The sequence below is a fragment of the Chiloscyllium plagiosum genome, unplaced genomic scaffold (assembly GCF_037043375.1).
Source record: "Chiloscyllium plagiosum isolate Xiang-an unplaced genomic scaffold, Cpla_swu_hap1 HiC_scaffold_19, whole genome shotgun sequence".
Taxonomy (NCBI): domain Eukaryota; kingdom Metazoa; phylum Chordata; class Chondrichthyes; order Orectolobiformes; family Hemiscylliidae; genus Chiloscyllium; species Chiloscyllium plagiosum.
The window spans coordinates 10052451-10078248 of record NW_028270157.1 but is presented as its reverse complement, the minus strand read 5'-3'; the positions used below and the strand labels follow the sequence as shown (position 1 = coordinate 10078248).

The following is a 25798-nucleotide window of genomic DNA, read 5'->3' as shown; positions in this document are numbered from 1 at the left end:
CCACCCTGTGGCTGAACACGTCAACTCCCCCTCCCACTCCATCAAGGACATGCAGGTCCTGGGCCTCCTCCACCACAAAACCGTTACCACCTGACGCCTGGAGGAAGAACTCCTCATATTCCACCTTGGTACCCTGCATCCACACAGGATAAATGTGGATTTCAACAGCTTCCTCATTTCCTCTCCCCCCGACATTATCCCAGTGTCAAGCCTCCAACTCGGCACCGCCCTCCTAACCTGTCCATCACTCACCCTGCTGACCTATTAACTTTTCCCTCACCTTCATCCACCTATCGCTTTCTCAGCTACCTTCCCCCCAAGCCCACTCCCCTCCCTTTTATCTCGCGGCCCCTGGACCACAAGCCTCATTCCTGATGAAGGGCTTATGCCCAAAAGTCGATTCACCTGCTCCTCGGATGCTGCCTGACCCGCCATGCTTTCCCAGCAACACACTGTCGACACTACACTGTTGCCTACAGTTCCCTCAATAACCTCTATTCATTTTGTTCCAGCAAGACTACAATTTAAAAAAAAAATTTTCAACAGTTCAGTGTTCACTACGTGATTGCAGCCTGAGGTGCATTCAAAAGCCCACACTTGAAAAAGGTATGGAATCATTGTTCAAAACTTTTGCACATGTATGGACTCCAGAACTGCTGTCAGTTTTAGAGGAATACTTGTAATGAATACTGATAGTTTTGCTGTTATCTCTGCTGCAAACTCAGTACTATCAGAAGTGAGTGAATGTTGTGCTGTCAGAGCAAGTGCTTTTCAGATAAAATCTTAATACCTTCCCCTCCTTTAGATAAATGCAAAAGATCATGTGGGAGTTATTGGAAATAGAGCATGCAATTTTCCTCTTTTGATTTACCCTATTCACTTCATTAAAATAGTGTACAAAGCAATTCACTATAATTCTATCAGGAAGAAATTAATGTTGCAAGTAGTTTACACAGACAGAAACCAACTTTATTTCTTGATCGGGCAGGAGTTGAAAGATTATAGGGGACAGACAGGAATATTGAATAATCAGATTGACTGTTATCAGATTGAATGGCAGAGCAGGCTCAAGGGGTCGAATGACCTCCTTAACTTCCAATTGTTCTCCACATCCCCTTAAGGAGAAGTACTGAAAAGTTAATCTCATAACGTGTTGGTGGAAAGTTTCAGTACAACCATGATAAAATACAGGTGGAACTATTAAAAATAATAACACTCTGCATACAGTTTCAGTTTTCAAACTTATCAAATTTTAAAAAATGTTTGAAAGAGATTCAAACAAACCTTTCAAATTACATACATGTAGCTTCTAACACTCGGAAAAGTCTTGATAAGAATCATAATTAAATATGCTCATGTCTTAATATTATTATTCTAATAATATTATTAAAATCTGCCTGGCTTAAGAGCAGAGTACAATTGGATTAGCATCCAGCCTTTCAGCCTCTGCTTATGGACAGCATTCGAGCTTCAAAGCCATATGGCTGTAGGCTCATAAACCCACTTTAGAGACTTAACAGCATAACTTAGATTAAAGTCAGGCACCACCTGACCTCTCCATTGTGAAGGCAAGAGATTCCAAAATATTATTTGAAGGAAAAGCAAAGGATTGCTCTCAAGCGATCACGCTGAAAAATACATTATGTGCTAGTTACCACATTATGCTTATGTAATCTTTGTTAATTATGAGTTGGCTGCTATATTTCCTTGCCTCACATCGGTGACTATGCTTCTAAAGTGTCTGTGAAATGATTGGGCTATTACAAAGATGTAAAAAGTGCCAAATAAATGCAAGTTCCTTCTTTCTCCATCGTAGTTTAGAAACCTTATTATCACCTTGCAGTTTCCTCCTGCTTATTGCTGCACCATTACCTCATAATGTAATGAGATTAATTTCACAGTGAAGGTGATCACAAGGATGTCAATTTTAGCTTACAACATTTCAGGAACCAAAGCGTATCCCTCACCATTCAGTGCAAAATATTATGAAAATATCCTTGATTGTCTATTTGTAAATAAGAAATTGAAACTACACGTACCTTTTCCCTTGTCTGAATGCCTAATGGTTACTTCCACCCAGCAAACTAATACTGTCCAGGATATCACTGTATTGGCAATATTTCAAAATGACTTGCAGATAATATCTGCTGACGTCAAACAAATTGTAAGAACTAAATCTGCCATGTAATCATTGCTCTCTATGACACTATGAGGAACAGTGAATACAACTTTAGAACCAGGACTTTAGATTTTCAAAAATAAAAAGTGGATATATTAACTACATCTAAAAACAGACAAAAAAAATCATACCTCTCATTGATTTCCTAAGTGAGTCTGGTTGTGACAGAAATCAGGCATGAATCAAACAACTTGATGATGGTTCATGTGCTGGAATGGATGATCTGGCTGTGCTTTATCCTCGACTTACTGACCAATGTCAGGTAAAAGCCTCTTGCCAACAGAATTGGGCTGTGGCTATCTTCAACAGTGGCCATTCCAAATGGTCTCTGGGGTTCTGACTGTCCTTACTTGGTTGAAAGTTCCATTCTTACAAGAAAGCTCAGAAGGTTCAGAGGAAGCAATGCAAGGGGTTTGCATTATCGCAACGCAACTAGACCAATTACCGAGAGTGGTAACAGGAGAAAGCTTCATCCTCACCTTTGATGCAGAATATCATTGCATCAAGTGCATTTCCAAAAGTTGAAAAATAAATTTGGAACACTTCTGTATTTGCTGTCATCCGAATATTAAATGCCATGAGCTTGTGCTATTTCTAGACATCATGTCATGCTAATTTCACCATGCTTTCTATTTAATCCAGTAAGCACATGGACTCCAAATGCTTAGTTACTCTTCTCAGTGGAAACTGACGGCACTGACAAAGGTCAGTCAGGCATCTGGATGCTTTCTCCCTTTCACTAAATATTCTCTCTATCCACGATCTTTGTAAAGTTTCTAAATACATCAGCGTTTTACAGATCCATAAGGGTATGCTCATATTTCAATGCGAGTAAGGGTATCCAACTGTAAATGCTGCCAAATTGGACACAAGCCAATATAATAACGTGATCCTTCTTTGCAGTCAGACATAAGATTGGCAACCGAAGTAGGCAGTCTACTTGCTGAATAATATACTTCCCGATTACTTTAATGTTTAAAAGAAAGATTGAAACTTTCTGAGACATTCCCTTACAAATTAAGCATTCACTGTCAATTTGAAGAAAATATGAAGATGAATCTTCCAGAAATTACGAAATTACAGAGAGTCTCTGAAATAATCTCTTTCTGATAAAAAAAATGCCAAGGAACGTTAGGGATGGAATCTTGGAACCTCTCAGAACTGGATAATCAGTCATGTATTACATTCTGTTAGGCACGTTTGAGGATAATTTAAACTGTGCTGCCCATAATGCCTAATTTAAAAGGACATATTGGCTTTAATTATGCCTTAATTTCCACCTACAGTGAGTGCTGCAAAGTGCTGCTTGGTTATTTTAGATAAGTACATGGAGTCAACTGGGTTCACCTCTGTTACTATATCAGGCTGTTTACAGTTTAAATCTGCATCAAAAAAGTGATAGCTACTGGTTAGGGTGACTTCTTTGCCCAGTCCCTACAAAGAGATTGGTTTGATTCCTCTGTCTGCAAGTTGTTGTGAATGGTAATCTAAGTCATAGAATCATAGAATTCTGACAGTGTGGAAATAGGCCATTTGGCCCATCGAGTCCACACCAACTTTCCAAAGAGCATTTCACACAGACCCACCCCTCTTCCTATCCCTGTAATCCTGCATTTTCCACGGCTAATCCACCTAACCTACACATCCTGGACATGGTGGGCAATTTAACATGGCCAATCCACATAAACTGCACATCTTTGGATTGTGGGAGGAAACCAGAGCACCCAAAGGAAACCCATGCAGACACAGGGAGAATGTACAAACTCCACACAGACATTGCTCAAGGGTGAAATTGAACCCAGCTTCCTGGCACTGTGAAGCAGCAGTGCCAACTGCAATCCTAAGGTTAACATGCAAAGAGATTTAATTAACTGCTGGGTGGCATTTGACCACAGGAAAATTAATATGTACATCAATGATGATCATTCAGAAAGATGTCATGATGTTAAGTATTGTGACTCCTGAGAAAGCAATTTCCAAATCCATGATTACTTCCATTTAGACGTAGAAAGACAGCAGTCACATGAGATCGCCATGATCTACAAGTCCCCCTCTCAGTCACTCACCATCCTGATTTGGAACAATCTTGTTGTCCCTTCACTGTTATTGGGACAACATCCTGGAACTCCCTTCCTGACAGAATTGTGGATGCACCCACATCACATGGAGTGCAACGGTTCAAGAAAGTAACTCACCCCACCCTCTCAAGGCCAAGCAAAGATGGATAATGAATTCTGGCTCAGCCAATGATGCTCGTGTCTTGTGAATGAACAAAATTTATGATTGTATGTTTGGATAAAGATGATATATCAGCAGGTAAAGCATTTCTCAGGAGCCCAGAGAATCAGAAGCTTAAAAGGCCTCATTGTTCCATGATCATCTTATGACTAAAAGGCATTTCACGTCCATGGGTGATGAACGCATTAAGAAAATTCCTAACTCTTCCTAGGCTTAAAACTTTGGCAAGCAATGACTATCCCATATCAGCCATTGGTACCAGCAAAGGAAGTGCACCATACCGTTTTGATATAATGCAAGAGTGGTGTCTCAGCTCTTAAGTAGTACCATCAATTTTGTTTGACACAGATTCTCCATATCCACTGAAAGGACAGGTATCCAAACATCAGAGACCTTGAAACAGCTAACATCACTAGCACTGAGGCCATGATGGTCCAAAAGCAACATCACTGGGCCAGTCACATGTTTAGGATGCCCGAGTTCCGATTGCCAAAGAAACCTTCTTTGCCCAGCTGATAGAAAGCACTCAGATGGGACAAGGACAAAGGGAGCACTTGAAAGACTCCCCAAAGGCTTTCCTCAAGAGATGTGCCACAGATGTCAACATCTGGGAGACAATCATCCAGAAGAAACTGACGTGGAGGAAGCTCCTGTACAATTCTTTGAGACCACTATCAACAAGAAGAAGTGCAGAAAGGGAACCGGAGAAAGGAATGCCAATGATGACAAGGTGAAGGACCATTTCCACCTCCCAAAAATACCTGTCAAAAGTGTGGTTGGACATGTGGCCCTAGGATTGGACTCATCAGCCTCACAAGGACCTGCAGATACCATGACCAGTGCCATAAAATTTCCTAGGTTGACAATCATATAAGTGGGAGAAAGTGACAACTGCAGATGCTGGAGATCAGAGCTGAAAAATGTGTTGCTGGAAAAGCGCAGCAGGTCAGGCAGCATCCAAGGAGCAGGAGAATCGATGTTTCGGACATAAGCCCTTCTTCAGGAATCATATAAGTGCCAACAATGGTGATGATTGTTAGAGTCTTTAACAAATTGCAAACTTGGTGGAAACGGTCCCTCTCTCAGATACCTGTTTCTGACAAAGCCTGAAAATAGTTGTTACAATGAGGAGCCCTGCTGCTGATGCCCTCAAAACCCCTTTTCCTTTGCAGGAATGGACCCATATGACAATAATGACATCTCCCCATGTAGCTCATGCTCTAGTGCTTTTACTGCTATGGTCTTTGTAACGATGGTAAGAGGTCAGCCAGGTGAACCTCTTAAAATATGGCTTTACTGGAGCTGTTAACCAGGCCCAATCAGGAAGCCCTGGCTGACAGATATAAACAGGAGTGTCAGAGGCTCTGTTTACTCTGAGAGCTGGCTGTGAGGGAGTTGGGTCAGTGTCAATAAAGGGTGACTTGATGAGAGGAGATCAGCCTCTGTGAGGTTATGTCAGTCTTGACTGGACCTGTGTCTCTAGCCACACCTCTTGCAGCAGCCCTTCCAACCCTTCCACTGGGATGTGAGCAGGTTCCTCCATTTGGAGGTCTTCCGTGGGTAACATTGCTGCCCCTTTTCATCCAACAATGCAACTTCAGATTTTCTGGGCTGCTGCAGTGCTTTAACAACAACTCCTTCTCTGGATTTTCTAACTGCTTCACCATAACCATAGAATCATAGAGCTCTACGGTGTAGAAGTAGGCCATTTGGCCCATCGAGTCCACAGTGATCCTCTGAAGAGCATCCCACCCAGACCCATCCTATCCCTGTTACCCTGCATTTCCCATGGCCAATTCACCCAACCTGTACATCTTTGGATTGTGGGAGGAAACCGGAGCACCTGGAGGAAACCCATGCAAACACAGGGAGAATGTGCAAACTCCAGACAGTCGCCCGAGATTGGAATCAAACCTGGGTCCCTGGCGCTATGAAGCAATAGTGCTAACCACTGAGCCACCGTGCTGCCCCAATTAATGTCAACTGTTAGAAACATCTCTCTGGCAAAGCCTTTACCATGTGTTTACAGATTGAGGCAGGACCACTCTCTGCACTGGAAATGCTGGAGATGCTTCATATTGGATCAGTCGAGTTCCATCTTTGCTGTATTGTAGGGCTTGGTATTCACTTATTCTATACAGCAAGACAAAGAGCATAGATGAGTACAACACAGGAATAGGCCCATAATGTTGTGCCAAATATGATGCCAAATTTAACTAATCCCTTCTGCCAGCCCTTAGTCCAAATCCCTCCCTCCCTTACATATTCACGTGCTTATCTATACATCTCTTAAATGCTGCTATCATATCTGCAAATATGATCAGCCCAATAGATTGATGCATACAAGATAACATTTTGACCCTTTCTATTAGTGTCATAACCCTCTGGATTCCTGTAATTTTTCTGCACTCCTTCTTACTCTGGCCATTTGCACAAAGCTGGTATTCATTTCTTTACTCTTAGGAGCATAATGTCAGCTTCCTTGATCCTATATTCTACAACTTGAACCCTAAACCTGTCCAATGCTCTTCATCACTCTCCTCCTGTATGATGCTGCGTAAAAACTTTGGTTCCCTGTCCTAATGCATTCTTATGTGGCTCAGGTTTGTAGAACCTGCCACATGGTCCATTGTACTGCATTGACATTGTTACATCAGTGCATTTTATTAGAGTCCATAGTCATATAGACCTACAGCACAGAAAAAAGGCCCTTTAGCCCAACATATCTGCACCAGTCAAATACAAGTACCTAGTTATTCTGATTCCATTTCCTAGCACTTTGCCCACAGCCTCGTATGCCTAGTCATCACAAGTGCACATCTTAAATGTTATGAGCGTTTCTGTCTCTACCACTTTTAAAGGCAGTGATTGTTGTCAACTTTGTTTTATGGATATAGGAATTATCAGCAATGCTTCGCCTGAAGGCTCACTGAAGATGTTACCTAGTATGGTGGTGAAACGTCTGAAAATGAACCTTCCAGCTCAGCGAGCAAAACTATATCCAGAACCTCAACCTGAGCTACAAATCTTCTCAAAACCCGTTAACTTTTTTTTCTCTTAAAGGACTGTGACATGACATATATACATTACAAATGTGACATCTGTCAGCAATCTGTCAGATTGGTCAGTCATCTCAGCTCCAGGACTTTCTGCAGGAGTTCCTCAGGGTAGTGTCCTAGGCCCAACCATCCTCAACTGCTTCATCAATGACCTTCCCTCGACCATAAGGTCAGAAGTGGGGATGTTCACCGATGATTTCAGCACCATTCATGACTCCTCATGTAACAGCACACCTCCAAATGCAGCAAGGCCTGGACAATATCCTGATGAAGAGCCACCGGACTCAAAACGTTAACTCTGCTCTCCTCCACAGATGCTGCCAGACCTGCTGAGTTTCTCCAGAAATTTCCGTTTTTGGAAAATATCCAGGCTTGGGCTGAAAAATAACAAGTAATGTTCGTGCCTCATGAATGCCAGGCAATGACCATCTCCAATACGAGAGATTCTAACCAACTGTGTTAATCTATTTCGAATGCAGCCCTCATCGCAACTAGAGTCAGGAACTGTACTGTGGTCCGTTGTCACAGCACACCTGAGTAGGCTGAGGTAAAAATGTTGAAAGGCACAGAATCTAAATTTCTTGTGGGAAATGCCACATTCCAGATGCTGCAGAGCTCCAACAATCAAGTCACGTTGCAGGAGCAGTTGAGGCAAGGTTGTTGGGATTTAGGGCAATTAACAGCATCCCAACATCCTGTCTCATTCAGTGATGCCACCATGAATAAGCAGCAAAACATATGTCCTAGCTCACTGTTTGTGGTGCTCACTACCTCGGAGCCAGACAGTCTGGGATCTAGTCCCATGTTCAGACTTCCTGGTCAAGGGAGGTGGAGTCAGGTTGAACGCTTCAAATAAATGGTAGAGGTGTGGAATTTTTTGTCAGCCATGTGATGGGAAGAATATTGCAGCCCCTCCCATCACCATACATAGCTCCAGGTGGCAGCATACACCTGAAAATGAATGTCGTTGCAGCATCTCAGATTCCCTGAGCGAACCATCTACCACCTTCAAGTAGAAAGGTCTTTTCTCAAATAGCTGTGATCCAAATCGGTCCCCCAGATGGATTCTTGCCCTTGCCATTTCCCCTCAGGCCTTTGCATTTGGACTCCCAAAATCTCAGACAACTTCTCTACTTGCAAGGCATGATGGGACACACTAATAAAAGGGAACGGTCTCAAGGTGGAAGAGGATCGAGACGCAACAGGCTGCTAACTCCTGTGGAGAATGTGCCCTAGATATTCTTACTCATTACACATACTGCACAGTGGGAAAAGATGAAGCCAGGGGCTTACTCCTGTGGTGGTACCATCCTGTTTTTGTGGTTACGTGTCCTCCTTACTCACTCACTGGCAGGAGAACAAAAACAATCTCAGAACACAGCAACGTTGCAAAGCAAGCTCCCGTTGGATCTTCCACACCGTATTCTCACACAGGTTTCCCCCTTTCTAATTGTGAGCCTGTAGGAGTCAGCTGTCCGCACAGCCAATGGCTCCAAACAGGTAAGGACCTCACAGTGCTGTGTGTTACACCCTGCTGTTTGCAAGCTCTTACACGATGAAACAGCTTCAGATAACCAGGTCAGTAATTTACCATGCTGCTCAAAATCAACAGGGAGCAGATAGATTTGTGGACTTGCTGTTATACTCATTCATCTCACTTTCTGCCTCCATATGACCAGAAACACACATATAATTTCAACATCTATCAAGTTCAAATTGTGTTTCCAGACCAATCGCATGTTTAATGGTGTAAACCTTGCTGAATATTTGGATGTATTTTGTCATCATTTAAACAAAACTAGAATTTATAGGCACCTGTGCAAAACAGAAGATAAAACGGACATAATAATCAATCAATTTGGCTCCACAATTCAAGTTAAGGTCTTAGACCATGCAATTGGGAGCAATGTTGTATTTCCTATTATCAGAAACAAAACATGCAATAATTTGTGACCAAACACAGACATTAAATCCCTGGATAACAAAATGTTATTTCCAAGAGTAATGAAGACCTCACATTGTACAATATAGCCACAGGTAAAAGCTGGGAGACATGAAAGCTCATGTCAAGAAGCAAGCCTTCCATGCATGGAGTAAAATTGATAGCCCTGCATGCGAATTAGCTTTATCAGTGGCTTCTTGAAAAAAATGATCATGTTAAAATAATCGTGGACGGCACGGTGGCTCAGTGGTTAACACTGCTGCCTCACGGCGCCAGGGACCTGGGTTCCATTCCCACCTCGGGCGACTGTAGGTGTGGAATTTGCATGTTTTCCCTGTTTCTGCATGGGTTTCCTCTGGGTGCTCTGGTTTCCTCCCACAATCCAAAAGACGTGCCGTTTAGGTGAGTTGGCCAATCTAAATTATCCAGAGTATTAGGTGCATTAGTCAGGGGTAAGTATATCGGGTAGGAGAATGGTTCTGGGTGGGTTACTGTTCGGAGGATCAGTGTGGACTTGCTGGGCCAAAAGGCCTATTTCCATACTGTAGAGAATCTAATTGTCTGAGGGCCAAAATGGCTTAGCACTTGGTGAATGGGAGTATTTTCCATCTCAATGTTTTTGGCTTCAATAAATAATTGGAAAGAAATTGCTAATATCCAGAAAGATGGAATGGGAAAAGACTATTCAACTAATTAAGTTCACTTTGTCCACAAATTGTGCTCAATGGACTCCATCAGACATGCTACGGTTTACAATGTGCTGTTTATGAGGCATTCTGAGTGACGTGTTGATGGTTTTTGCTCGGTACCGTTATGTTCACCTCTGAAACACGAGGTTATATATTCAAGTCACCCAGGAGGATAAAATAGAGAGGGAAGGAGGACAGTACATTGGGGAAACTGTTCAGCTAGAACTGCAGAAATATTGATTTAAAAAATAGTTTACATGATAGGAGACATAGATTCAAGGTTCAGGGATGTTTTTCTTGCTGAAGAAAGGTTTGTGTTGAACCCCCTGGGTCAGTGTTGGGACTGTGATTTTCTTGATAAAAATTAAGGATCTAGCCCTTGATGCATGGAGCACAATTTCAAAATTTGCAGGTGCGAGAAAGCTCAGAGGCATTGTAAAGATAGAAGGGAACTCAAGAGAACTTCGACAATTTAGTGGGATGGGCTAATAGGTAGCAGAACAAAGTTCAGTGTAAAAGTATGACTTATTTGGTAGCAACAACATGCAATGACCTTTCAAAATGGAGAGCATAGTTGTAAAGGTGGTACAGGAGCAGCAGGATTTGGGCTGATGATTTAATGAGTCCTTGATGCTGTACACTTGAGATGAAATGCTTTTAGACAAAGTCTAGGCATATGTCTTCTGATTAGAGTTTTATTGTAACCAACCATGCAGTATAATACCTTCTTTATATATTTGAACAGATATTTTAATCAACCGAGAGCAAGTGGGAATTGAACCCAGGACTTCTGGCCCAGAGGTAGCACTGACACAAGAATCCCTCAGACATGAGAGATAGGCTGGGTAACATTATGCTTTACCTGGAGTAGACAGGGTTGCATATCTGGAACTGGTGGGTTTCGAACCCAGCTCTCTCATGGCATAGCCAGGGAGGTGCTGCATTGAACTGCACCTTAGAGAGTACACAATGAGTTCACACACCTGGTTGCTTTGTTACTTTACATCCTGGGTATTCAGCATGCTACTAACAGTATTAGGTGTGAGCAAATTCCTCTCTTTTAATAAAACATTGCATTCATAAGAAAATATATAAAATTATAATACAATGTGTGTTACATTATTATGCCATCTTTAATAAACTCTATTATCCATCCCACCTCAAAGAAATCCATAAGATGACAACACAGCTATTTCTAGCTTCTCACAATTCATTATAACAACACAAAAACAACATTACATAATTATTACAACACAAGGTGTCTCTGTTTGAGATACTCAACAATTTATTTGAACAAGCATTCTATTTTGTAAAGCAATGATTGCTTGTGTCAAACCATCTCATTTTTGAATTTCCTATCTTTTACTGAAGAAGAATCACAGTGGAATCAAAACTTTAACTCTGTTTTTCCCTCCACTGATGCTCCCGGACCTGCTGAGTTTCTCTAGCATGTTCTCTGTCTGTTCTTTTCACTCCCTTGTTACTCAAGAATCTATCTAACTCTGTCACAGAAATGTTCAATCACTTTATCACCATCATTGTCCCGGGAAGAGAATTCCACAGATTCATAACACAGAGAGAAAAGGTTTTCCTCATCCATATTGTCTCTGAGATGAGAATCTAGATGAGAATCTAAAAGAGATGCTGATAAATTTGTTGCTTATGGCATGATTCCGGAAACTGAAGATGGCAAAAATTTCAACAAAGTGAACTAACCACTTCCAAAGTTAAAAATCACACAACACCAGGTTATAGTCCAACAGGTTTAATTGGAAGCACTAGCTTTCAGAGCACTGCTCCTTCATCAGGTGATTGACCATCTGATGAAGGAGTGGCACGCTGAAAGCTAGTTCTTCTAATTAAACCTGTTGGACTATAACCTGGTGTTGTGTGATTTGTAACTTTGTACACCCCAGTCCAACACCAGCACCTCTACATCATAACCACTTCTAATCAGTCTGATACACAAGATTTTAGTCTGCATTTTGTGTCACTTAATCAGGGAAATAAATGCAATCCCAAGCACAACTTGAGTACAGTTATAAAGACATACAGCATGGAAACAGACCCTTCAGTCCAATCCGTCCATGCCAAACAGGTATCTTAAACTGATCTAGTCCAATTTGCCAGCATTTTGAGCCCACCCCTCTAAACCCTTCCTATTCATATATCCATACAGCTGCCTTTTAAATGTGTTGCCTCACAGCACCAGAGACCCGGGTTCAATTCCCGCCTCAGGCGACTGTCTGTGTGGAGTTTACACATTCTCCCCGTATCTGCGTGGGTTTCCTCCCGGTGCTCCGGTTTCCTCCCACAGTCCAAAAATGTGCAGGTTAGGTGTATGGGCCATGCTAAATTGCCTGTAGTGTTAGGTGAAAGGGTAAATGTAGGGGAATGGGTCTGAGTGAGTTGCACTTCGGCAGGTTGGTGTGGACTTGTTGGGCCGAACGGCCTATTTCCACACTGTAAGTAAGTAAGTAAGTAAAAATGTTGTAATTGCACCTACCTGCACCAGGTAAATTATTATGTCATACTGCTCCCTGAAGCAATTTTATTTGGCAATATTTACTCACAGAATCATGACGGTAGAATTTCTGGGGTAAGGGGCAGCTGTTTTATTTGTTCATGGGATGAGGGTGTTGCTGACTAGGCCAGCATTTATTGCCCACCCCAGTAACCGTAGTCTAGAGGGCAGCCACATTGCTGTGGGTGTGGAGTCACGTGTAGGCCAGACCAGGTAAGGATGGCAGTTTCTCTTCCGCAAAGGATATTAGTGAACCAGATGGGTTCTTCCAACAATCGACAATAGGTTAATGGTCATCATTAGACTCTTAATTCCAGATGTATTTTTTTCTCAACTACTTTCAGATCTTTAACTGAAGATTATTAGGAAGTGCAAACAGAAGGCATAAATATTCCATGGATCTGCTGTTAAGGTTGTGAAACATATTTGTGTGAAACCCTTGGAAATTTTAGATGTTTTTTAATCAGCCTTTTCAGAGATGATCCGACACACTCTCTGGCACAGATTGATTTGAACCTACAAAGACCGCCTGGTACACTTAAAGCCATTGTGTCTAAACCTCTTTCAGCTGAAGAGAGACAAGACTCAACTTGTTCTTTCCAATATGTGTCCCGCACGTCATCAACAATTTGCCAAGCTGCACCGTGTTTAGAATTATTACTAATTTGGTCTCCACAAGAAACTGTCAGGAACAGCTTCAAAACTAACACCTACTGTATTGTGATATTCCCTATTTTCCAATATTAAACAGAAAAATCATCAATTATCCTTCAACTTTTCACAATATGGTGAATATTATTGGCCATCTAATTATGATTTTTATGAGTATGGAGCAGCAGTCTGTTATTTGGCTCTGCAAGAGCATTCCAGTGTTTAATAATATCATGGCTGATTTAACGACTGACTCACATTCCCACCTACCCTAATAATAATAACAGTACCCTAATAATAACTGAAGTGTTATGGAAAAGAAGAGGCCATTCAATTTATTTTGCTTGTACCAGCTTGTCAAATTAATATAAATAACCTTTCTTCTCCTTGTTTATCAAGAATCTACAAACCTCTGCCTCAAAAATAATCAAATACTCTTATTTTCCCTGGCTCTTTCAGGACTACAAATCAGAAGTAGGAATAATCCATTCAGACCCTCAAGATTAGTCCACAACTCAATAAGGTAATGGTTGATCTGATGATAACTTTAACTCTGCGTTTCTGCCTACTCGTGGTAACCTTTCAACCACTTGCTTCACAAGAATCTATCTCCCTCTGTGTTAAAAATATTCAAAGTCTTTTCAGGAAAAAATTCCCAAAGATTCACAACCTTCAGAGAGAAAAACAAAATCGTCTATTTCCTGTTTGAAATGGATGCTCCCTGATTGTTAAATAGTGACGCTTAGTTCTTGATTCTTACACAGGTGAAAACATGATTTCTTGCATTACAGGATAGATCCTCTCAATATCCAGCCTGTTAAGATCCTTTGGCAGTTGATATGTTTTATATGTTTCAACCACGTCAGCTGTCACTCTTCTAAACTCTAACAGGTACATATCTAATCATCCAACATCTCCTCATAAGACAAACCACTAATTCCAGGTCTCTGAACTGCTTCAAGCACATTTATACCTTTCCTTAAATAAACCACATTTGCACCAGTGGTTTGGATAACTGAAGCTGAACCTCCCTACCTTTGTGCGCAATTCCCATCATAATAAACAATGATATTCTATCAGATTTCTTAATTGCTTGCTGTACCTATATAGTTTTTGCGATTTATGTACAAGGACCTCGAAATCCTTTTGTATCTCAATGTTTTGCAACCTCTCACCATTTAGATAACATACTTCCTTCTTCATGCCAAAATTGGACAATTAGACATTTCCCACACTATACTCCATTTGCTACATATCTACCAACTCACACAACCTCATAAATGTCCTATAAATGTCTGCCTTTGCCTTGTCAAAATAGAAGCCTGTTGTGTTGTGGCATCCTCTTGTTACCCAATACTGCATGTTAAAAATCTTTGAGAATCCTTCCAACACTTGCTCATATAATGAGTACTATTGGCTAGTCCGGTCAGTTGCTGATTGTTTTCTTTACTAAGATTTGAGTGAGATGATAAACACAATACCAGCAGCGTTAGGCTGAATGCCAGTAAAAGCTGTTAAGAAATCTGGCAAGCTACAGCCCCATTCATGCTGCTGTTTTGCATCCTTCGGCTGGAGTGGCATTAAGTTGCCAGAAGAAGTACCAAAATAACAAGGCCATTCTTAACTTAAGAAATCATTAGCTGCCGAGGAATAACTGTTATCTTAGTTCTATAAGTGCAAAGGAATAACTAACATCTTAGTAATAAAGTTGCCATCGTCTAACCAGACCACAGGGCTGCTCTCCTATCAGAGAGGGACAATTAAATGTGGGCCAACCTGATGGCCACCTTGCCTCAGGTGAGGGAAGTGGTTGAGAAAAACAGTCCTTTGTAATAAATCTGAGCCAGTGCAAGAATTGAACTTATAGCCATTGGTGTTACTTAACATTGCAAGCCTTCTTAACAACCCTATCAACCTGGGTGGCAACTTTCAGGGATCTATGTGCATGGACACCAAGATCTCTCTGGGGTAAAAACAATGACTGCAGATGCTGGAAACCAGGTTCTGGATTAGTGGTGCTGGAAGAGCACAGCAGTTCAGGCAGCATCCAAGGAGCTTCGAAATCGACGTTTCGGGCAAAAGCCCTTCATCAGTTTCCTGATGAAGGGTTTTTGCCCGAAACGTCGATTTCGAAGCTCCTTGGATGCTGCCTAAACTGCTGTGCTCTTCCAGCACCACTAATCCAGAACCAAGATCTCTCTGCCCATCTACACTACTAAGAATCTTACCATTAGCCCAACACTCTGTACTCCTGTTGCTCCTTCCAGAGTGAATCACTTCACACTGTTCCACATTAAACTCCATTTGCCACCTCTCAGTCCAACTCTGCAGCTTATCTATGTTGCTTTGCAATCTGCAACATCCTTCTGCACTATCCAAAACTCCACCGACTTTCGTGTCATCCGCAAATTTACTAACCCATCCCTCTACACACTCATCAGGTCATTTATAAAACAGTGGCCCCAAAACAGATCCTTGCGGTACACCATTAGTAACGGAACTCCAGGATGAACATTTCCCATCACCACCTTTTGGCTTCTTTCAGCTAGCCAATTTCTGATCCAAACCGCTAAATCACCCTCAATCCCATGTTTCCGTATTTTATGCAATAACCTACTGGAGAGAACCTTATCAAGCACTTTACTTAAATCCTCAATAAGGATTGTGAGGCATGACCTACCCTTCACAAAACCATGTTGACTATCCCAAATCAAATTGGATTGCATCTTTTGGAGTATAAGCTACCCTGACTCTCAAAGAGATTCACAATAAAATAAACCTGTTTTCTTTAAATGTGTCATGTTGTTAGTATCAGAGCTAAAAGGTGATTTGAAATTGTAAAATGAACAAAAGTGAGACTCCGGTATGATTAAAACTGATTCTTCTCATATCATTTCTCCTCTATTTCAGGAAATTGTATCAAACACAGTGAGAATTGATTTTCAGCAGAAAAGAGAGATGGCAAAAGGAACTCAGTGGGCAATCTGCCAGTTCGACCAATCAGGAATTGTGAGGCATAACACTATGGATTGGTTAAAATGTTCAGGACTTTGAGAGTAGGTTAAAGAAATATTCTTCCAATTCACCATGACAATATATAATCTTGACCTGGGTAGCCAGTATGTCATGGGCAACATCAATATGAAGGGTACTGGAAATGCAGGCTGAAGGCTTTGTGACAGGAACAAATAGAGAGGACACAACCATTCAACCAAATGTATTCAATTCACTTTTTTTTAATGCGACTCTTGAGTTCATTGGTATAAGTTGTGGTGTGTAGCTTGCAATGTTGATGTAGTTTTTGACATGCAGTAACATGGCAGAATATAGTGGGCGGCACAGTGGCACTGTGGTTAGCACTGCTGCCTCACAGCACCGGAGACCCGGGTTCAATTCCCGCCTCAGGTGACTGACTGTGTGGAGTTTGCATGTTCTCCCCGTGCAGGTCAGGTGAATAGGCCATGCTAAATTGCCCGTAGTGTTAGGTAAGGGGTAAATGTAGGGGTATGGGTGGGTTGCGCTTCGGCGGGTCGGTGTGGACTTGTTGGGCCGAAGGGCCTGTTTCCACACTGTAATGTAATCTAAAAAAAAACTCAATGCTTGGATTAAGCACTTGCTTCTTTAACAAGAAGACAGGAGCTTAAGGATTTTACGGTAATATTGCACAGCCACTGCCATACAGACACAATTACAACCATGCATTATTGATAATGGAAAAAAACATTCAGGAATTCAAAATACGAGTATTTGATAGCATGTTATAGCACCGCTGTACTTTTCTGCAGAGACCGAATGCTAACAGATTGGAGCACATAAACTAAAAACGATATACTCAGGTTGCTGTGAATGCTTGCTTTTATTCATATAAACTGCACTATTTACATTCCATCATAAAAATCGATAGGGCTTGCTGCTTCTCCTGTTGAAGAGGCAATATTACTGAAAATGTTCTCTGCTTCTCAATTCAACAGTGAGATTTTCTGTTTTCACACTGAATAGGTAAAAAATGCAGTCTGGGTGCTATCAACACCAATTGCACTCAACATGGCAAATTAGAAAACTCAAAAGAGAAAAACAAAGCATTTTGCAATAACACCAGCCTGACAGTGTGATTTGAATTTGTGGATTTGAAAAAGAATATACTTAAGAGGCTAACCACAAAAATAGATGCTTTCAGCTTAGGCTTCATATTCCAGTCTTGTGACTTATTTTAAAATTCATTTTTGGGATGTGGAAATCACTGGCTGGGCAAGGATTTATTGCTCATTTCCCTCAATTGACATTGGTCTGGAGTCACACATTGGCCAGACCAGGTAAAGGTTGTAGGTTCCTTCCTTAAAGGACATTGGTGAACTAGATGGGTTTCCCCAGCACTCAACAATGGCTTCATGGTCATCATTAAACTCCCAATGCCAGATTTCTTTATTAATTGCATTCAAATTCCACCATCTGCCACAGTGGAATTTGAATGCAGGTCCTCAAAAAAATTACCGTATCTCTGAATAAAGAAGTCTCGCGATAATATCACTAGGCCATCGCACCCCACCCTAGGTTTGATCAGACATAAAAAGTCTTCTACAATATTACTGTCTTAATGCAGGTTACTAGAAGGTAAAACAGTCTGATAGGTTGTGTGTTCAATACTCTATGCCATTTAAAGCATGTACCCAACATGACATCACAAACTTATGTTGGCACTCAATGTATGCAGGACGAATTGTTTGGAATAATACCCATTCCCCTGAATATCCTTTACATATGGGTAGCACAGTGGCTCAGTACTGCTGCCTCACAGTGCCAGGGACCTGCGTTCAATGCCACCCTTGCATGTCTGTATGGAGTTTGTATATTCCTCTGTGCCTGCGTGGGTTTCCTCTGGGTGCTCCAGTTTCCTCCCACAGTCTGAAGATGTTCCAGGTTAGCTGGACTGGCCCTGCTAATCTGCCCATAGTGTCCAGCGCTATGCAAGTTAAGTGGATTAGCCATAAGAAAATGCAGGGTTCAGGGAGGGGGTAGGTCTGGGTGGGATGCTCTTTGGAGGGTTGGTGTGGACCTGATGGGCTGAATCCCTGTTTCCATACTATAGGGATTCTATGAAATAGGTGAAGAGGACTATTCAGATATTGGAGACATCCCAAAGGGAGAACATGTACCTTATGTTCTCACTCGAGCGATTGAGATTTCAACAAGAGAAAACTCCATCTCGTGGTTTAAGGCACACTCTCCCATCATACCTGAGCCTGAAGGAAATCACATGTGGTAAAACTCCCCACTTCTTTTATAAGCATGAATAATTACCAACCGATTTTTATCGGAAATGGTTTGTCGCTCCAGTTGTGAATCCATCATTTGGAAAAGCTGAACTAAGTGTTTGAGATGAATGAAAATAAATAATTGAAATGGCATCACTTTCACCTCCCAGGCCATCCCAATGTGCTAGTCAATTAATTATGAGGTGCAATCACTGACGTTACATAACTAACGTAATGCAGCCAATTTGTGCACAGCAGGATTCCACAAAAAGGAAATAAGTTGACCTAATAATTTGTTTTGATGGTATAGATTAAGAGGATACATTTGGATTAGCTTTATACTGGTTGATTGGAATTACTCTTTTGACTCCCTTATGTAAAGCTAATCACTCTATTCATTTTCTCCTTCCAGTATTCAAAAATTAATTCTGAAATGCACTGACAAAATTTTAGTCCCTAGAAATCATGGACTTAATGCAAATTACTAACATAATGCATTTGCAATCCCTTAAAATGTAATACTTTGGGACTGTGACTGGTAATCAAATGTCATATGGTTTCATTTACATAGACTATCACAGGTAAGACAGAATATTTGACATGCAATTATATTGTGTAGTACAATATGAAACTGGTAAGTAATTTGAGGAATCATGAGACTTTCAAAAGAAACACAGCTTTTATAAAGGGGTGAGTGTTTTAGTTTAATTTGACTTCTTGACACACTATGCTGGGTGTCTGAACCATGTAATCAAGACCATTATTCAATAAAAGAGAGACCGTTAGCCAATCTAGGCAGTGGAAAAGGCAATCACTTCAGGTAATTGGTGGCCCATCCATATTTGCCATTGTTTCAGTGGATGTGAAAATATCCCATTTTCCAGGAAGATGTAATAAATTTGAATTTGCTGCTTGAATAAACAAAAAGAACATTGTCAGTCATTGTGGGTTGGTGTGTATCTGATATTATAGTGGTCTGGCTTTGTTTCCTTATTTAAGGAAAGATACCATTTCTTATGGTTCTGTTCACCGAGCTGGGAATTTGTGTTGCAGACATTTCGCCCCCTGTCTAGGTGACATCCTCAGTGCTTGGGAGCCTCCTGTGAAGCTTCTGTGATCTTTCCTCCGCCATTTATAGTGATTTGTACCTGCCACTTCCGGTTGTCAGTTCCAGCTGTCCGCTGCAGAGGCCGGTATATTGGGTCCAGATCAATGTGCTTATTGTTTGAATCAGTGGATGAGTGCCATGCCTCTAAGAATTCCCTGGCTGTTCTCTGTTTGGCTTGTCCTATAATAGTAGTGTTGTCCCAGTCGAATTCATGTTGCTTGTCATCAGCGTGTGTGGCTATTAAGGATAGCTGGTCGTGTCGTTTCGTGGCTAGTTGGTGTTCATGGATGCGGATCGTTAGCTGTCTTCCTGTTTGTCCTATGTAGTGTTTTGTGCAGTCCTTGCATGGTATTTTGTACACTACATTGGTTTTGCTCATGCTGGGTATGGGGTCCTTTGTCCTGGTGAGTTGTTGTCTGAGAGTGGCTGTTGGTTTGTGTGCTGTTATGAGTCCTAGTGGTCGCAGTAGTCTGGCTGTCAGTTCGGAAATGTCTTTGATGTACAGTAGTGTGGCTAATGCTTTGTGTTGTGGCATGTCCTAGTTCCGTTGTCTTTCCCTTAGGCATCTGTTGATGAAATTGCGGAGGGTATCCGTTTTTGGCGAATACATTGTAGAGGTGTTCTTCTTCCTCTTTTTCCTCCAGGAGGTTCCTTCTTCCTCCAGGTCCACATCGACCTGGACCCAATATACCGGCCACTGCAGCGGACAGCTGGAACTGACAACCGGAAGCGGCAGGTACAAATCACTATAAATGCCGGAGGAAAGATCACAGAAGCTTCACAGGAGGCTCCCAAGCACTGAGGATGTCACCTAGACAGGGGATGAAACGTCTGCAACACAAATTCCCAGCTCAGCGAACAGAACCACAACAATGAGCACCCGAGCTACAAATCTTCTCACAAACTTTGAGATACCATTTCATTTAGAGGCAGTTCAGAAAAGGTTCACTGGGGTCATAATTGGCTTGAAGGTAGGAGACAGAGGATGGTAACCTCTGCATGAAAGGTTGCCTCTTCGGTCCCTTTTAAATCTTTTCCCTCTCACCTGAAACCTATGCCCTCTAGTTTTGAACTCCCCAAGCCTCGGAAAAAACCTTGGCTATTCACCCTATCCCTTCATGATCTTATAAACCTTTATAACGTCACCCCTCAGCCTCTGGATGTAAGTTTGCTTGCTGAGGTGGAAAATTCATTTTCAGACATTTTGTCACCATTCAAACCTAAGGCTCCAGTGAAGCACAGGTGTTATGTCCCACTTTTTATTTATGTCTTTAGGTTTCCTTGAATTGGTGATGTCATATTCTGTGCAGGTGATGTCATTTCATGTGTTGGTGATGTCATTTCCTGTTCCTCTTCTCAAAGGGTGGTAAATAGGGTCCAAATCGATGTGTTGATAGAGTTCCTGTTGAAATGCCTTGCTTCTAGGAATTCTCATGCATATCTCTATTTTGCTTGTCCTAGGATGGATGTGTTGTCCTAGTCAAAGTGGTGTCCTTCCTTATGTGTATGTAAGGATACTAGTGAGAGTGGGTCATGTCTTTTTGTGGCTAGTTGATGTTCATGTATTCTGGTGGCTAGTTTTCTGCCTGTTTGTCAAATATAGTATTTGTTATAGTTTGTGCAAGATATTTTGCAAATGACATTTATTTTTCTTGTATTCTGTACAGGGTATTTTAAGTTCATTAGCTGTTGTTTTAGTGTGTTGGTCGGTTTGTGGGCTATCTTGATGACAAGGGGTCTGAGTAGTCTGGCAGTCATTTCTGAGATGTCTTTGAAGTAGTGGTGAGTGGATAGGGTTTCTGGACATGTTTTGTCTGCTTGTTTGGTTTGTTGCTGAGAAATTGGTAGACCGTTCTTTTGAATAGATGATTTGGTTCTGCTCTGTGTAGTTCCTCTGTGGCTCATTGAAATAATATTCTAATGCAGCTTCATTTGTGGATGTTGGGATGATTGCTTCTGTAGTTCAATATTTGGTCTGTATGTGTTGTTTTCCTGTAGATGCTAGTTTGAAGTTCCCCATTGACTGTTCACTCTTCTGTGCCATTTAGGAATGGCAGTTTCTTGTTGTTTTCCTCCTCTTTAGTGAATTTTATGCCAGTAAGGGTATTGTTGATGGTCTTGAAGGTTTCCTCTAATTTGTTTTGTTTAGTAATGACAACTGTGTCAACCATGTAGCGGACCCAAAGTTTGGGTTCAATGGTTGACAGAGCTGTTTGTTCAAGTCTTTGCATTACTGCCTCTGCTAAGAATCCTGATATTGGAGACCCCATGGGTGTTCCGTTGGTTTGTCTGTAGGTTTTGTTCTTGAAGGTGAGATGGGTGGTAAGACATAGGTCCACTAGCTTGATCATGTTGCCTTTGCTGATGAAGTTAGTGGTGTTTGGTGTATGCGTCTTTGGTTTTTCTAATAGTGTAGTTAGTGTTTCCTTGGCTATGTTGATGGATGTGAACAAGGCTGTTATGTCAAAGACGACCATTATTTCATTCTCTTCTATCTTGGTGTCTTTGATGGACTTCAGGAATTCTTGGGTGGAGTGAATAGAGTGGCGTAAGTCTTCTAATAAGTGTTTTAGTATTTGGTGTAGTTTCTTGGTTAATCTGTATGTTGGTGTTCCAGGCAGAGAGACTATGGGTCTGAGGAGGACTCCTGGTTTGTGAATTTTGTAATCCATAGAAGCATGGTGTGTCGGATCCGTCTGGTTTCAGTTTTTGGAAGTCTGTTTTGTTTATATCTCCAGATTTCTGAAGTTTTTAGAGTAGGGCTGTGATTCGGCTGTCTAGTTGCAGGGTCAGGTCTATCGCCACCTGTTGGTAAATGCCGGTATCTGCAAGCAGTGTGTTCACTTTCTCAATGTAGTCGGTTCAGCTTAAAATGACTGTCAAGTGTCCATTGTCTGCAGGTAGGATAATAATGTTTTCATCTTTTTTTGAGTCTGTCTAGTGCTTTCCTTTGTTGTGTATTGAGTGTGTTTCCTTCCTTTTTCTGAGTAATGTTGTTGCAACTGTCTGTTTAATGGTGTGCTGGGTTTCATCTGTAAGCCCATTGTCTTTCGGTGTTGTTTCTAATACTGCTTTGAAATCTTTCTTGTCCACCTCCTGGAAGTTGTAATTTAATTCTTTTACTAAGACAGTTTTTACAGTGTCTGTTAAGCGTCAGTCAGTTAAGATTTTTTTATCCATGCTTCTGTGTTGTCGGTGTTGTTATTTTATGTGAGTTTGTCTAGTTTTCTCTGCAGGTCTAGTTTTTACCTTTTCTGTGTTTGTCGCTGTCTAATGTCTATGGTTCATTGTACTGTATCTGTCCATTCATGATCTGTTGCATTGGTGTCCCAGTTGTATTTACGGAGTCTGTTGTTGGCATCATTAGTCATTTCTCTAAGCATTCTGTGACTGTTTTGCTCTTAAATGTTGCTAGTGGCAATATTTGTTGAGTGGGGTGTTAAGGGGAGGTTTGTATTTCAGACATTTAGGTAGTACCTGTTTCCTTTGACATTAGTGCAGGAAGTACAGTGGCTCACGGGTGGCGCTTTGTTGGATGGTGTTGGCTTCCCATTTTCGGGCCAGTTTTAGTGTATTGCGCCCATAGGTGTTAGCGAGTTTTACGAAGATTTGCAGCTCAGATTGAGATTCTGGATGTAGGCTTGCTCGCTGAGCTGGAAGGTTCATTTTCAGATGTTTCGTCACCATACTAGGTAACATCATCAGTGAGCCAATGGAAGGTTTGAGTTGTAAAGAAAGGCTGGATAGGCTAGGACTTTTTTCACTGGAGCGTAGACATTTGAAAGCTGACCTGATAGAAGTTTAGAGCTGAAAATGTGTTGCTGGAAAAGCACAGCAGGTCAGGCAGCATACAAGGAGCAGGAGAATCGACGTTTCGGGCATGAGCCCTTCTTCAGGAATGTTTCCTGAAGAAGGGCTCATGCCTGAAACATTGATTCTCCTGCTCCTTGGATGCTGCCTGACCTGCTGCGCTTTTCCAGCAACACATTTTTCAGCTCTGATCTCCAGCATCTCCTGATAGAAGTTTATAAAATAATGAGAGGTATAGAAAGAGTTAATAGTAGTTGCCTTTTCCCTAAGATGGGGGATTTCAAGGCTAGGGAGCACACTTTTAAGATGAGAGGAGAGTGATTTAAAAAACGCAAGGCAATCTTTTACACAGACGGTTGTTCGTGTGTGGAATATATTTCCTGAGGAAGTCGTGGATGTGGGCACAACTACAATGTTTAAAAAGCATTTGGATGGATACATGAAAAGGAAAGGTTTGGAGGGATAGGGACCTGGGGCAGGCTGGTGGGACTAGTTTAGTTTGGGATTGTGTTCAGCATGTACTGGTTGGACCGAAGGGTCTTTTTCTGTGCTGTATGACTCTATGACCATGACTATCCAGCTACGTCTTACAAATCATCCCAGAAACATCTTGGCAAATCTTTTCCGAAGTCTCTCAAATCTGACAATATCCTTCCTATAGCACGGCAACCAGAACTGCACACAGTACGAGACAAGCGGCCTCACCAATGTCCTATACAAACTCAACACGATGTTCCAACTCCTATACTCAATGGTCTGAGCAATGAAAGCAAACATGCCAAACGCCTTCTTAACCATCCTGTCCACCTATGATGCAAATCTCAAAGAACTGTGCACCTGAACTCCGAGGTCTCTCTGTTTGCCAACTCTACCCAAAGGGTCGGCCATTAACTGCATAGGTCATGCCCTCATTTGTTTTACCAAAACGCAATGCCTCACATTTATCCAAATTAAACTCCATCTGCCATTCCTCAGCCCATTGGCCCAACTGATCAAGATCCCTTTGTAAACTTAGATAACTTTCCTCACTGTTGACTACGCCACTAATTTTGGTGTTATTCACCAACTTACTAACTATGTTTCCCAAATTTTCATCCAAATTGTTTATGTAAATTACAAACAGATGTAGACCTAGCAGAGATCCCTATGGAGAACTGCTGGTCATAGTCCTCCAGTCTGATAAACAATTCTCCACTATTTTGTATGCAATTGGCAAGCTCTCCTTCGATCCCCTGTGCTGTAACTTTTCTAATTAGTCTACCATGTGGAACATTGTCAAAAGCTTTACTAAAGTCCATGTAGACAACATCTACTACCCTGCTCTCATCAATATTTTTGGTTACATCCTCAAAATACTTGATCAACATGGTGAGACACTATTTCCCACGTACAAAATCATGCTAACTATCCCTAATCAGTCCTTGCATCTCCTAATGCATATAAATCCTCATCTCTTAGAATCCCCTCCAACAACTTACCGACCACTGATACCAAACTCACAGGTTTATAGTTCCCAGGCTTCTCCGTACAGTCTTTCTGAAATAAAGGCACATTAGCCACTCTCCAGTCCTCTGACTCCTCACTGGTGACTGTAGTTGATAGAGGCCCCGCAATTTCTTCCCCAATTTTCCACAAAGTCTCAGAAATGTATCCACCTTAATGTTATTTAGGGCCTCCTCTGCAATGTAGACTGTTATCAAGACATCAATATCTTTTTCTGCAAGTTCCCCAGAAAACTTTTATTTCTCCACTGACATGAACTATTTGTTTAGTATCTATCTCATCTCTTGTGGTTCCACACATAGGTGATCTCAATGATGTTTAAGAGGCCCTATTCACTTCCTAGTTGATCTTTTACTCTAGAATCTCTTTGGATTATCCTTAGACTTATCTGCCATGGCTATCTCATATCCCCTTTTTGCCCACCTGATTTTCCTTTTAAGAAACCCCTTAAACCATTCAAGATATCCACCTGATCCCAGTACTCTATACTTTATATATGATTCCTTCTTATTCGTGACCAGAGCCTCAATATCTTTATTCATCCACTGTTCCCTACTCTTCCCAATCTTACCTTTCACCCTAACAGGAACATAATTCCTCTGAATTCTTGTTATCTCATTTCTAAAGGCCTCTCACTTGCAAGTCGTCACTTTACCTGTGAACAGTCTACTCCAATCAACTGTTGAAAGTTCCTATTTCTTACCGTCAAAATCTACTTTACTCCAATTAAGAACTTTATTAAACTCTTCCTCAGCCTACTGGCCCAATTGATTGAGAAGCCTTTGTAATCTTAGATAACCTTCCTCACTGTCTACTATATCACAAATTTTGGTGTCATCCACA

At 41.5% G+C, this 25798-nt stretch overlaps 1 pseudogene; it reads right to left on the bottom strand.

The window, feature by feature from the left end:
• Nucleotides 1–21543: 21543 nt before the first annotated feature.
• LOC148146714 (uncharacterized) lies at nt 21544–23013 on the bottom strand (annotated as a pseudogene).
• Nucleotides 23014–25798: the final 2785 nt, after the last annotated feature.